This window comes from Oncorhynchus tshawytscha, linkage group LG22 (assembly GCF_018296145.1).
Source record: "Oncorhynchus tshawytscha isolate Ot180627B linkage group LG22, Otsh_v2.0, whole genome shotgun sequence".
Classification (NCBI taxonomy): domain Eukaryota; kingdom Metazoa; phylum Chordata; class Actinopteri; order Salmoniformes; family Salmonidae; genus Oncorhynchus; species Oncorhynchus tshawytscha.
In genome coordinates, this window is record NC_056450.1 from 9,583,917 (window position 1) to 9,596,416 (window position 12,500).

Consider the following 12,500-nt stretch of genomic DNA (forward strand, 5'->3'; position numbering starts at 1 on the left):
TTTGCGTTGTGCACAAAATATATTTTTTGCAGAATTCTGCATGCAGAGTCTCAATTGGGTGTTTGTCCCATTTTGTGAATTATTGGTTGGTGAGTTGACGCCAGACCTCACAGCCATAGAGGGCAATGGGTTCTATAACTGATTGAAGTATTTTGTTGCCAGCTCCTAATTGGGAGGTTGAGTTTCCTGTTTGTTTGGATGGCGTAGAAGACCCGTCTCGCCCTTGTCTCTCAGATCGTTCATAGCCTTGTGGAAATTACCTGTGGGGCTGATGTTTAGGCTGAGCTCGGGTATAGTTCTTTGTGTGCTGTATTTGTTTTCCTGGCTACTGGACCTTTTTTGGAACATCACTGTTTTTGTCTTGCCGAGATTCACAGTCAGGGCCCAGGTCTGACGGAATCTGTGAAGTGCATCTAGGTCAGCGTTTCCCAAACTCAGTCCTCGGGACCTCAAGGGGTGCACTACACAGCTGATTCTAATGATCAAAGCTTCATAATTAGTTGGTTATTTGAATCAGCTGTGTAGTGCTAGGGCAAAAACCAAAACGTGCACTCCTCGGGGTCCCGAGGACTGAGTTTGGGAAAACATGAACTAGGTGCTACTGTAGGCCCTCCTTGGTTGGGGACAGAAGCACCAGATCATCTGCAAACAGTAGACATTTGATTTCTCAGTCCAGTAGTGTGAGGCCAGGTCTTGCAGACTGTTCTAGGGCAATTAATGGATATATACTGTATGTTGAAGAGGGTGGGGCTCAAGCTGCATCCCTGTCTCACCCAACGGCCCTGAGGAAAGGAATCTGTGTGTCTAAGTGCCAATTTTGACTGCACACTTGTTGTTTTACAATGTCATATGTTTTTCCCCCAACGCCGCTTTCCATCCATTTGTATAGCAGACCTTCATGGCAAATTGAGTCAAAAGCTTTTTTGAAATAAACAAAACATGAGAAGACTTTGCCTTTGTTTTGTTTGTCAGTAAGGGGATGCAGGTGTCTGCCGTACGGTATTTTGGTAAGAAGCCAATTTGCCATTTGCACAGGACATTGTTTTCACTGAGGAAATGTTGGAGTCTGGTGTTGATGATACTGCAGAGGATTTTCCAGAGATGGCTGTTGACACAGATTCCACTGTAATTATTAGGGTCAAATTGGTTGAGTTGTGAGAGTTGTGACCCATTTTTGTTGGTTGTTTTGTTGTAGTTGTGTCTAGGGGGGCATATTTGGGAGGGAATGCTGTCACCTCCAGGTAGGTGTTTGTCCTCCTGTGTGCTGAGAATGTTGGGTTCTTGTCCAGTTCTGGCATTTAGGTCACCACAGACTAGTGTTCGTGGGCCTGGAAATGATTGACCTCTCCCTCTAGGATGGAGAAGATGTCTTCAATAAAGTATGGGGATTCTAGTGGGGGATATAGGAAGCACACAGGAGAACATTTTTCTCTGTTGAGATCATTTCCTTTAGAATTTCTAGCCAAATGTAAAATGTTCATGTTTTGATTAATTTAATGGAGTGGGTTAAGTCTGATCCATACCAAATGAGCATACCCCCCTGAGTCTCTTCCCTGTGTTTGGTGGACGATACTACAAGCTCTCTGTAACCTAGAGGGCAACCAGTGGGTCCATCTCCTCTCTACCATGTTTCTTGCAGGATGACCATTTCTGATTTCTTTGGTGAAGTCTGTGTTTCTCTCTACTTTTTCAGTTTTTTCCTCCCCCCCTGTTTTTTTTTCTTCCTTTTTTGCCTTCGCAGAAGCCTTCTCCCTCCCTCCCTCCCTCCCTCCCTCCCTCCCTCCCTCCCTCCCTCCCTCCCTCCCTCCCTCCCTCCCTCCCTCCCTCCCTCCCTCCCTCCCTCCCTCCCTCCCCAGCACTCGGAGCAATTTAGCAAAACCACTGCTTAAACAAAGTCCATCTCAATCAGAACATCCTGGCACATTTGGCTCCACAACTTGTGGTGATTGAATTAGAACGAGCCAGCCAGGGAGAGAGAGGGGGAGAAACTGAGAAAGAGGGAGAGAGGGGGGGAAAGAATAGGGGTTTTAGGTGCGAGGAAGAGAAAGATGGGGAGAAAGATGGGTGAAAGTGAGTAGAAGAATACGGAAAATAATTTTAAAAACAGGAAATAAAGAAAAAGAATGTGGTTTCGGCTGTAAGAATTCCGGCAGAGCGGGAGGAGAGCGGGAGGCAACGAAGAGAGAGAGAAAGATAGAGAGAGAAGGAGAAGGAGAGAGAGGGAGAGGTGGAAAGAGAAAGAAGGAAAATTAGGCAGAAAGAGTAATAGCTATAGTAATGTTTTTTGACAGAGCTGGGTTCGCAAAGGGTTCATGGTGACATCATGGGCGATTTTGAGGAAAGTATAGACAGGAGGGCCATTCACCTTTCATTGGACACATGTTAGGGAATAGGGTTATGTACACTGCTTGTGCTGGCACACATGCCTGCCGTTAACTGTGTGGAAAACTCTTCATTGCACCCCAAACACACACACGCACGAACGCACTCTCTCTCTCTCTCTCTCTCTCTCTCTCTCTCTCTCTTTCCCTCTCATCTCTTTCGTCCAGAATAAACCCCAAATAAACTCTGGATGTGCTTTTAGGCTCCTATACAAACAGACTTATTTGTTGTTGAAACATAGTAATCGTTGTAGTTGCCCAAAGCCTCCTTGCCTAACACGCACTATATTATTCTCCTAGCATCTAATTTTCCACTGAGTTGTATTCCTCTGTGTGCATATGTTTTTCCTTCGTGGCATTCGGAGTGTACATGTGTGCGTTTGGCCAGCAGGCTGAATGAATGAGCTCTTTCATTTCACAGGATGTGTATTTAACTTGGCAACTAAAAACGGACTATGCGTAAGTGAGTGAGTAGGTAAGTGTGTGTGTGTGTGGATGTGCACGAGAGCGTGGCTGCCTTGTGCCCCCTACATGTCTCAGTGCGGCACCACACTTCACGACATCCATCTGAACGCAGGGAAATAGTGACCTCTTTATAGTGATCTCTTTATAGTGATCTCTTTATAGTGATCTCTTTAAAGACATCTCGTAGCTGATTAAAACCTGCCCACCAGCAGCAGCAGTAACAGCTCCCTCTATCACCTACCTTTTTTTACCTTGTGTGTGTTACTCATTACCAGTAAAGCACTGCCAGAGAGAGAGAGAGAGAGAGAGAGAACAGAAAGAATGAGGAAAAAAGGGAAGGAGAGACAGAAAGTGAGTGAGATGGAGAGAAGGAGAGAGATAGTAATTGAGAGAGGGAGAGAGAGAGAAGAGAACAATCTCTCTTTCCCTCTCTCTCTCTCCTACTCAACCCCTCCCTCTCTCCTTGATTCCCTTCCCCAACCTCCCTCCCTCTGTCCCTCCCCCCTTCCTCTCCTATTTTCTCCTTCTCCTCTGCCAGCCAGCCCCAGGCTTATACACTTCTATGGTTTCTCAGAATGCAAATAAGTAGAAACAGACATACACTGGATTACAATATTTTCAGGAATATTTTAATCTTCAAAAAAATATACCCTCTCTACCAACAAGGAGTCATGGAGAGTCCATTCTATAGTACTGTGGCATGAAGCATTGTGTGCTGATTTACACAAGAAGTGCTGCTACTGAACCAAAACGGGTTCAATGGCTTGACTGCTGGCTTGTTGTCAGGGAATACTACTGTTTCAGAATTGATGATGCCAGCCAGGGGGTTATGATGTCACAGACGTGACCAAATGGGAATTGTAGTTCTCAAATAGTGAGGTGGCAGTTTGGTTGGCCTTTTTCCTAGTGCTGACCATTGAGAGAGCGAGGGAGTGGGGAGTTAGAGAGGGGCTGAGGGGCAAGAGAGAGATGGGAATGAGAGGGGGTGGGAGAGGGAAATAGAGGGGGGAGGGAAGAGAGAGGGGGAGAGAGAGAGATGGGACTCTATCTTCATTATCCTCCACTCTGCAGTCTCCTAGACAGTCGCATCATAAATCTCCCACTGTAGCACACTCCACTGACACTGAAACACAAACACTATTAACCCCTGAACTTCCCTGTAGCTGCAACTACTGACGAACACACACTAATACACACACACACACACACTAATACACACACACACACACCACACACACACAGTTCAATACACAGGCACACTTACAATACCAGTGAAAAGTTTTAGAACACCTACTTATTCAAGGGTTTTTCTTTATTTGTACTATTTTCTACATTGTAGAATAATAGTGAAGACATCAAAACTATGAAATAGCACATATGGAATACTGTAGTAACCAAAAAAGTGTTAACCAAGACAAAATATATTTTATATTTGAGATTCTTCAAATGGCCACCATTTGCCTTTAGGACAGCTTTGCACACTCTTGGCATTCTCTCAACCAGCTTCATGAGGTAGTCACCTGGAATGCATTTCAATTAACAGATGTTTCTTCTTCTTCAGTTATTTGTGGAATTTCTTTCCTACTTAATGTGTTTGAGCCAATCAGTTGTGTTGTGACAAGGTAGGGGTGGTATACAGAAGATAGCCCTATTTGGTAAAAGACCAAGTCCATATTATGGCAAGAACAGCTCAAATAAGCAAAGAGAAACGACAGTCCATCATTACTTTAAGACATTAAGGTCAGCCAGTATGGAACATTTCAAGAACGTTGAAAGTTTCGTCAAGTGCAGTCCCAAAAACTATCAAGCACTATGATGAAACCGGCTCTCATGAGGACTTCCACTTTAATGGAAGTCCCAGAGTTACCTCTGCTGCAGAGGATAAGTTCATTAGTTACCAGCCACAGAAATTGCAGCCCAATTAAATGCTTCACAGAGTTCAAGTAACAGACACATCTCAACATGAACTGTTCAGAGGAGACTGTGTCAACCAGGCCTTCATGGTTGAATTGCTGCAAAGAAAACAAAGGACACCAATAATAAGAAGAGACTTGCTTTGTCCAGGAAACACAAGCAATGGACATTAAACCGGTGGAAATTTTTCCTTTGGTCTGGAGTCCAAGTTTGAGATTTTTGGTTCCAACCGGCGTGTCTTTGTGATATGCGATTTTGGTGAACGGATTATCCTCCACATGTGTATTTCTCACTGTAAAGCATGGAGGAGGAGGTGTGATGGTGTGGGGGTGCTATGCTGTCTGTGAATTATTTAGAATTCAAGGCACACTTAACCAGCATGGCTACCACAGCATTCTGCAGCGATACGCCATCCCATCTAGTTTGGGCTTAGTGGGACTACCATTTGTTTTCCAACAGAACAATGACCCAACACACCTCCAGGCTGTGTAAGGGCTATTTGACCAAGAAGGAGAGTGATACAACAGTAGCTAAGATGGGGAGAAGTCTGTCCATAATAAAGCGCTGCTCTGCCTTCTTGACAGCACTGTCAACAAGGCAGGTCCTACAGGCCCTAGTTTTGTCGCACCTGGACTACTGTTGAGTCATGTGGTCAGGTGCCACAAAAAAGGACTTAGGAAAATTGCAATTGGTTCAGAACAGGGCAGCACGGCTGGCCCTTGGATGTACACAGAGAGCTAATACTAATAATATGCATGTCAATCTCTCCTGGCTCAAAGTGGAGGCGAGATTGACTTAATCTCTGCTTGTATTTATGAGAGGTATTGACATGTTGCACCGAGCTGTCTGTTTGAACTACTGGCACACAGCTTGGACACCCATGCCTACCTCACAAGACCTGCCACGAGGTCTCTTCACAGTCCCCAAGTTCAGAACAGACTATGGGAGGTGCACAGTAGTAAATAGAGCCATGACTACATGGAACTCTATTCCACATCAAGTAACTCATGCAAGCAGTAAAATTAGATGTCAAAAAACACTTAATGGAACAGAGGGGACTGTGAAGCAACACAAACATAGGCACAGACAGATGCATACACACACACACGATAGCATACGCACTATGCACACACGTACACATGGATTTTGTACTGTATAGTACAGTTGAAGTCGGAAGTTTACATACACCTTAGCCAAATTCATTTAAACTCTGTTTTTCCATAAATTCCTGACATTAAATTCAAGAAAAAAATTCCTTGTCATCGGTCTGTTAGGATCACCACTTTATTTTAAGAATGTGAAATGTCAGAATAATAGTAGTGATTTATTTCAGCTTTTATTTATTTCATCACATTCCCAGAGGGTCAGAAGTTTACATACACTCAATTAGTATTTGTTAGCATTGCCTTTAAATTGTTTAACTTGGGTCAAACGTTTCGGGGTGCCTTCCACAAACTTTCCACAATAATTTGGTTGAATTTTGGCCCATTCCTCCTGACAGAGCTGGTGTAACTGAGTCAGGTTTGTAGGCCTCCTTGCTCGAACATGCTTTTTCAGTTCTGCCCACAAATGTTCTATAGGATTGAGGTCAGGGCTTTATGAAGTCCACTCCAATACCTAGATTTTGTTGTCCTTAAGCCATTTTGCCACAACTTTGGAAGTATGCTTGGGGTCATTGTCCATTTGGAAGACCCATTTGCGACCAAGCTTTAAGTTCCCGACTGATGTCTTGAGATGTTGCTTCAATATATCCACATCATTTTCCTGCCTCGTGATGCCATCCATTTTGTGAAGTGCACCAGTCCCTCCTGCAGCAAAGCACCCCACAACATGATGCTGCCACCCCCGTGCTTCACTGTTGGGATGGTGTTCTTCGGCTTGCAAGCATCCCCCTTCTTCCTCCAAACATAATGATGGTCATTATGGCCCAACAGTTAAATTTTTGTTTCATCAGACCAGAAGACATTTCTCCAAAAAGTACGATCTTTGTCCCAATGTGCAGTTGCAAATCATAGTCTGGCTTTTTTTGGCGGTTTAGGAGCATTGGCTTCTTCCTTGCTGAGCGGCCTTTCAGGTTATGTCGATATAGGGCTCGTTTTACTGTGGATATAGATAATTTTGTACCTGTTTCCTCCACCATCTTCACAAGGTCCTTTGCTGTTGTTCTGGGATAGATTTGCACTTTTCACACCAAAGTACGTTCATCTCTAGGAGACAGAATGCGTCTCCTTCCTCAGCGGTATGACAGCTGCGTGGTCCCATGGTGTTTATACTTGCATATGATTGTTTGTACAGAAGAATGTGGTACCTTCAGGCATTTGGAAATTGCTCCCAAGGATGAACCAGACTTGTGGAGGTCTACAATTTTTTTTCTGAGGTCTTGGCTGATTTCTTTTGATTTTCCCATGATGTTAAGCAAAGAGGCACTGAGTGTGAAGGTAGGCCTTGAAATACATCCACAGGTACACCTCCAATTGACTCAAATGATGTCAATTAGCCTATCATAATTTTCTGGAATTTTCCAAGCTGTTTAAATGCACAGTCAACTTAGTGTAGGTAAACTTCTGACCCACTGGAATTGTGATACAGTGAATTATAAGTGAAATAATCTGTCTGTAAACAATTGTTGGAAAAATGACTTGTGTCATGCACAAAGGAGATATCCTAACCGACTTAACAAGAAATTTGTGCAGTGGTTGAAAAACGAGTTTTAATGACTCCAACCTAAGTGTATGTAGTCTTCCGACTTCAATTGTATATGTGGTAGTGGTGGAGTAGAGGCCCGAGGGCACACAGTCTGTGAATGTATTGTAATTTTAAAAAATGGTATAAACTGCCTTAATTTTGCTGGACCCCAGGAAGAGAGTAGCTGTTGCCTTGGCAGCAGCTAATGATAGTAAACTCAGCAAAAAAAAAGAAATGTCCCTTTTTCAGGACCCTGTATTTCAAAGATAATTAGTAAAAATCCAAATAACTTCACAGATCTTCATTGTAAAGGGTTTTAACACTGTTTCACATGCTTGTTCAATGAACCATACATAATTCATGAACATGCACCTGTGGAACGGTCGTTAAGACGCTAACCACTTACAGACGGTAGGCAATTAAGGTCACAGTTATGAAAACGTAGGACACTAGAGAGGCCTTTCTTACTAACTCTGAAAAACACCAAAAGAAATATGCTCAGGGTTCCTGCTCATCTGCGTGAACATACCTTAGGCATGCTGCAAGGAGGCATGAGGATTGCAGATGTGGCCAGGGAAATAAATAGCAATGTCCGTACTATGAGATGCCTAAGACAGCGCTACAGAGAGACAGGACGGACAGCTGATCGTCCTCGCAGTGGCAGACCACGTGTAACAACACCTGCACAGGAGCGGTACATCCGAACATCACACCTGTGGGACAGGTACAGGATGGCAACAACAACTTCCCGAGTTACACCAGGAACCCACAATCCCTCCATCAGTGCTCAGACTGTCCGCAATAGGCTGAGAGAGGCTGGGCTGAGGGCTTCTAGGCCTGTTGTAAGGCAGGTCCTCACCAGACATCACCGGCAACAACGTCACCTATGGGCACAAACCCACCGTCGCTGGACCAGACATGACTGGCAAAAAGTGGTCTTCTCTGACCCGTCACGGTTTTGTCTCACCAGGGGTGATGGTCGGATTTGCGTTTATCGTCGAAGGAATGAGCGTTACACCAAGGCCTGTACTCTGGAGAGGGATCGATTTGGAGGTGGAGGGTCCGTCATGGTCTGGGGCGGTGTGTCACAGCATCATCGGACTGAGCTTGTTGTCATTGCAGGCAATCTCAACGCTGTGCGTTACAGGGAAGACATCCTCCTCTCTGATGTGGTACCGTTCCTGCAGGCTCATCCTGACTTGACCCTCCAGCATGACAATGCCACCAGCCATACTGCTCATTCTGTGCATGATTTCCTGCAAGACAGGAATGTAAGTGTTCTGCCATGGCCAGCGAAGAGCCCGGATCTTAATCCCATTGAGCACGTCTGGGACCTGTTGGATCGGAGGGTGAGGGCTAGGGCCATTCCCCCCCAAAATGTCCGGGAACTTGCAGGTGCCTTGGTGGAAGAGTGGGGTAACATCTCACAGCAATAACTGGCAAATCTGGTGCAGTCCATGAGGAGGAGATGCACTGCAGTACTTATTGCAGCTGGTGGACACACCAGATACTGACTGTTACGTTTGATTTCGACCCCCCAGGGACACATTATTCCATTTCTGCTAGACACATGTCTGTGGAACTTGTTCAGCTTATGTCTCAGTTGTTGAATCTTGTTATGCTCATATAGATATTTATGTTAAGTTTTTATGTTAAGTTTTCTGAAAATAAACGCAGTTGACAATGAGAGGACATTCCTTTTTTTTGCTGAGTTGAAATACAAATGCAAATGGAGTGCTGCATCAGATGACCTGGCCTCCACAATCCCCCGACCTCAACCAAATTGAGATGGTTTGGGATAAGTCGGACCGCAGAGTGAAGGAAAAGCAGCCAACAAGTGCTCAGCATATGTGGGAGCTCCTTCAAGACTGTTGAAAAAGCATTCCAGGTGAAGCTGGTTGAGAGAATGCCAAGAGGGTGCAAAGGCTATTTGAAGAATCTCAAGTCTAAAACATATTTTGATTTGTTTAATGTTTAACACTTGTGTGGTTACTACATGATTCCATATGTGTCATTTCATAGTTTTGATGTTTTCACTATTATTCTGCAATGTAGAAAATAGTACAAATGCAGAAGAACTATGTATGAGTAGGTGTTCTAAAACCTTTTGACCGGTACAGGCTTAATTCCATAAGAAAGCACCACATGGTCAGACGAGGACATAGAGTGCACACCCACATGTATGGCTTGAACATGCACATGTATACACACGTGTGCACACACCCTCACAAATCCATGAAAATTGGACATCTAGTACACTTCATAGTATCGGATATTATGATGTTGGCATGTTTTGTTACTCTATTTCGCATGTTAAGAAATCAGATCATTTGTGTAGAACGCATTCAGGGCTTCTGCTGACGTCTCCACTTCTTGAATCCTTATTAAACAACAAATCAAACCACATTTTATGTGTCACATGCAGCGTAAACAAGAGGTGTAGACTAACTGTGAAATGCTTACTTAGGGGCCGTTCCCAACAATGCCCCCAAAAATATATATATATAAAAAAAAATCATTATAACACAAGGATATAATAAATACACAATGAGTAATGATAACTTGGCTATATACACACGGGATACCAGTACCGAGTCGATGTGCAGGGGTTATAAGTGCTTTGGATTGGTTCTAACAGCTTGATTTGTGATTTAGGGGCCCTTCCCAACAATGCCCCCAAAAATATATATATATAAAAAATAAAAAATTATAACACAAGGATATAATAAATACACAATGAGTAATGATAACTTGGCTATATACACACGGGATACCAGTACCGAGTCGATGTGCAGGGGTTATAAGTGCTTTGGATTGGTTCTAACAGCTTGATTTGTGATTTAGGGGCCCTTCCCAACAATGCCCCCAAAAATATATATATATAAAAAATAAAAAATTATAACACAAGGATATAATAAATACACAATGAGTAATGATAACTTGGCTATATACACACGGGATACCAGTACCGAGTCGATGTGCAGGGGTACGAGGTAATGGAGGTAGATATGTACGTATAGGTAGGGATAAAGTGACTAGGCAACAGGATAGACAATGTAACAGTAGGGGCAGTGTATATGATGAGTCAAAAGAGTTAGTACATAGAAGGTCCATATAGATATTCCGGGTAGCTATTTGGTTTACTGTTTAGTAGTGTTATGGCTTGGGGGTAGAAGCTGTTCAGGGTCCTGTTGGTTCCAATTGCTGTGCGGTAGCAGAGAGCACAGTCTGTGACTTGGGGAGTCTGTGTTTCAGGGCCTTCCTCTGACACTGCCTGATATAGAGGTCCTGGATGGCAGGCAGCTCGGCCCCCCTCGCGCACTACCCTCTGTAACGCTTTCCGACCGGATGCCAAGCAGTTGCCCCCTTCTAAAAGTAAACAAAACGATGAACAGGGCAGGTTATGACGCTCTGGGCTGTGTGGCTTAGTGAAACCACTTCCTCTTGGGTTGGGTGCATGTAAGGATCTGATGCCAGCCCTGTAAAGTGTCTCTCACTGTCGGTTACTGTAAACATAAACAACACAGACGTACTTTCTGCGTGATGGTATGTTTTACTGCATTCCTTGCTCTTTGGGTTTTAGGCCGGGTATCAGTAAGGCACTTTGTGACGGCTGCTGGTGTTAAAAGGGCTTGGCTTGATTCATTGATTGATTGTATGCTGTGAAGAGAATCATTTCCACAGAGGACTGTGTCCAGTGTAAACATCTGGGAGATGGGAACACAGGGACATAGAAAGGGCTTTGGATGGGTTCTAACGGCTTGATTTCGTTACGTAGACATATTGAGGTCAGGTTCATTTGAACAACGACATTCAATTACTATCAATGGGGCCAGTAGAGGACACTCAGAAGGAAGGAACTAGCTGTATCAGGCTGCGTCCTAATTCCCTATATAGTGCACTACTTTTGACCACCCTGGACCACTTTATTCCCTATTTATAGTGAAAAGGGTGGCATTTCAGACACAGCCTTGATGTTTAGGAGGAGGACTTGGACAGCAGATGGATGGGATTGCTACATAACAGCGTCACGGCGGCGACTCGCTGCCATGCTGAAGCTGTAGAGATGACACATGGTGACGTGTGCTGGGTTCGTCTATTCCAGAGAGGATTTGTATATGTTGAGACATAGAGAGCTGTATTTCTGTTCTGAAGAACTACCGAGCTTGTGCTAGATTCTAGAAGCCCCTGAGAGCCCTCTTCTGTGTTCTAGATGGGGCCAGAGACAACGCTGGTTAAGGTGCCCGTTGAGGTGTGTTTAAGGGTGTTTAAAGCCTGAGGGTTTTTGGGGTGCCTGCCTTTTGAAGCAAAACAATGTCAAATCACAACATGACATTTAGAAACCAACGGCACCAGGCTAAGGCACTGCAGGCATATACGCCCAGAACCACAAGAACTGCACAACAACCACAGATCTGAAACATACAATCTCATATGGTGAGAGCGAGAGAGAGGCACATTTATGGACACCCCGCCCAAACTACTGCTGCTGCCATCTTACTGGGGACTTCCCTACTGTGCTCCCGAGTGGCGCAGCGGTCTAAGGCACTGCATCTCAGTGCAAGAGGCGTCACTACAGTCTCTGGTTCGAATCCAGGCTGTATCACATCTGGCCCAGCGTCGTCTGGGTTTGGCCCGGGGTAGGTCGTCATTGTAAATAAGAATTTATTCTTAACGGACTTGCCTAGTTAAATAAAGGTTTAAACCCCCCCCCCCAACAAAAAAATGATATTGCCTACTATCACTGTGTTTGGTTTTTGACTTTGACAATTATTCGGGCAATTTATTTTGGTAGACAGGGATGAGATTGTTTGCTAACACTTTATAATAACTAAGCATTTGTGAATGAATAGTTAACATTATTTAGAATGTATTATTCACGAAAACCAAATGAAGAGTAACCAATACAGTTATGGGTTGAGAAAGTGGCTAAGTGGGTCAGACGTCTTGTAATGCATGCCTATGTGTTTGTGTCCACGACATTGAGAAAACGTTGAATTTCAGCACATACAGCAACCTACATGCATGCTACATACAACTCAACCCCCCTCTTGG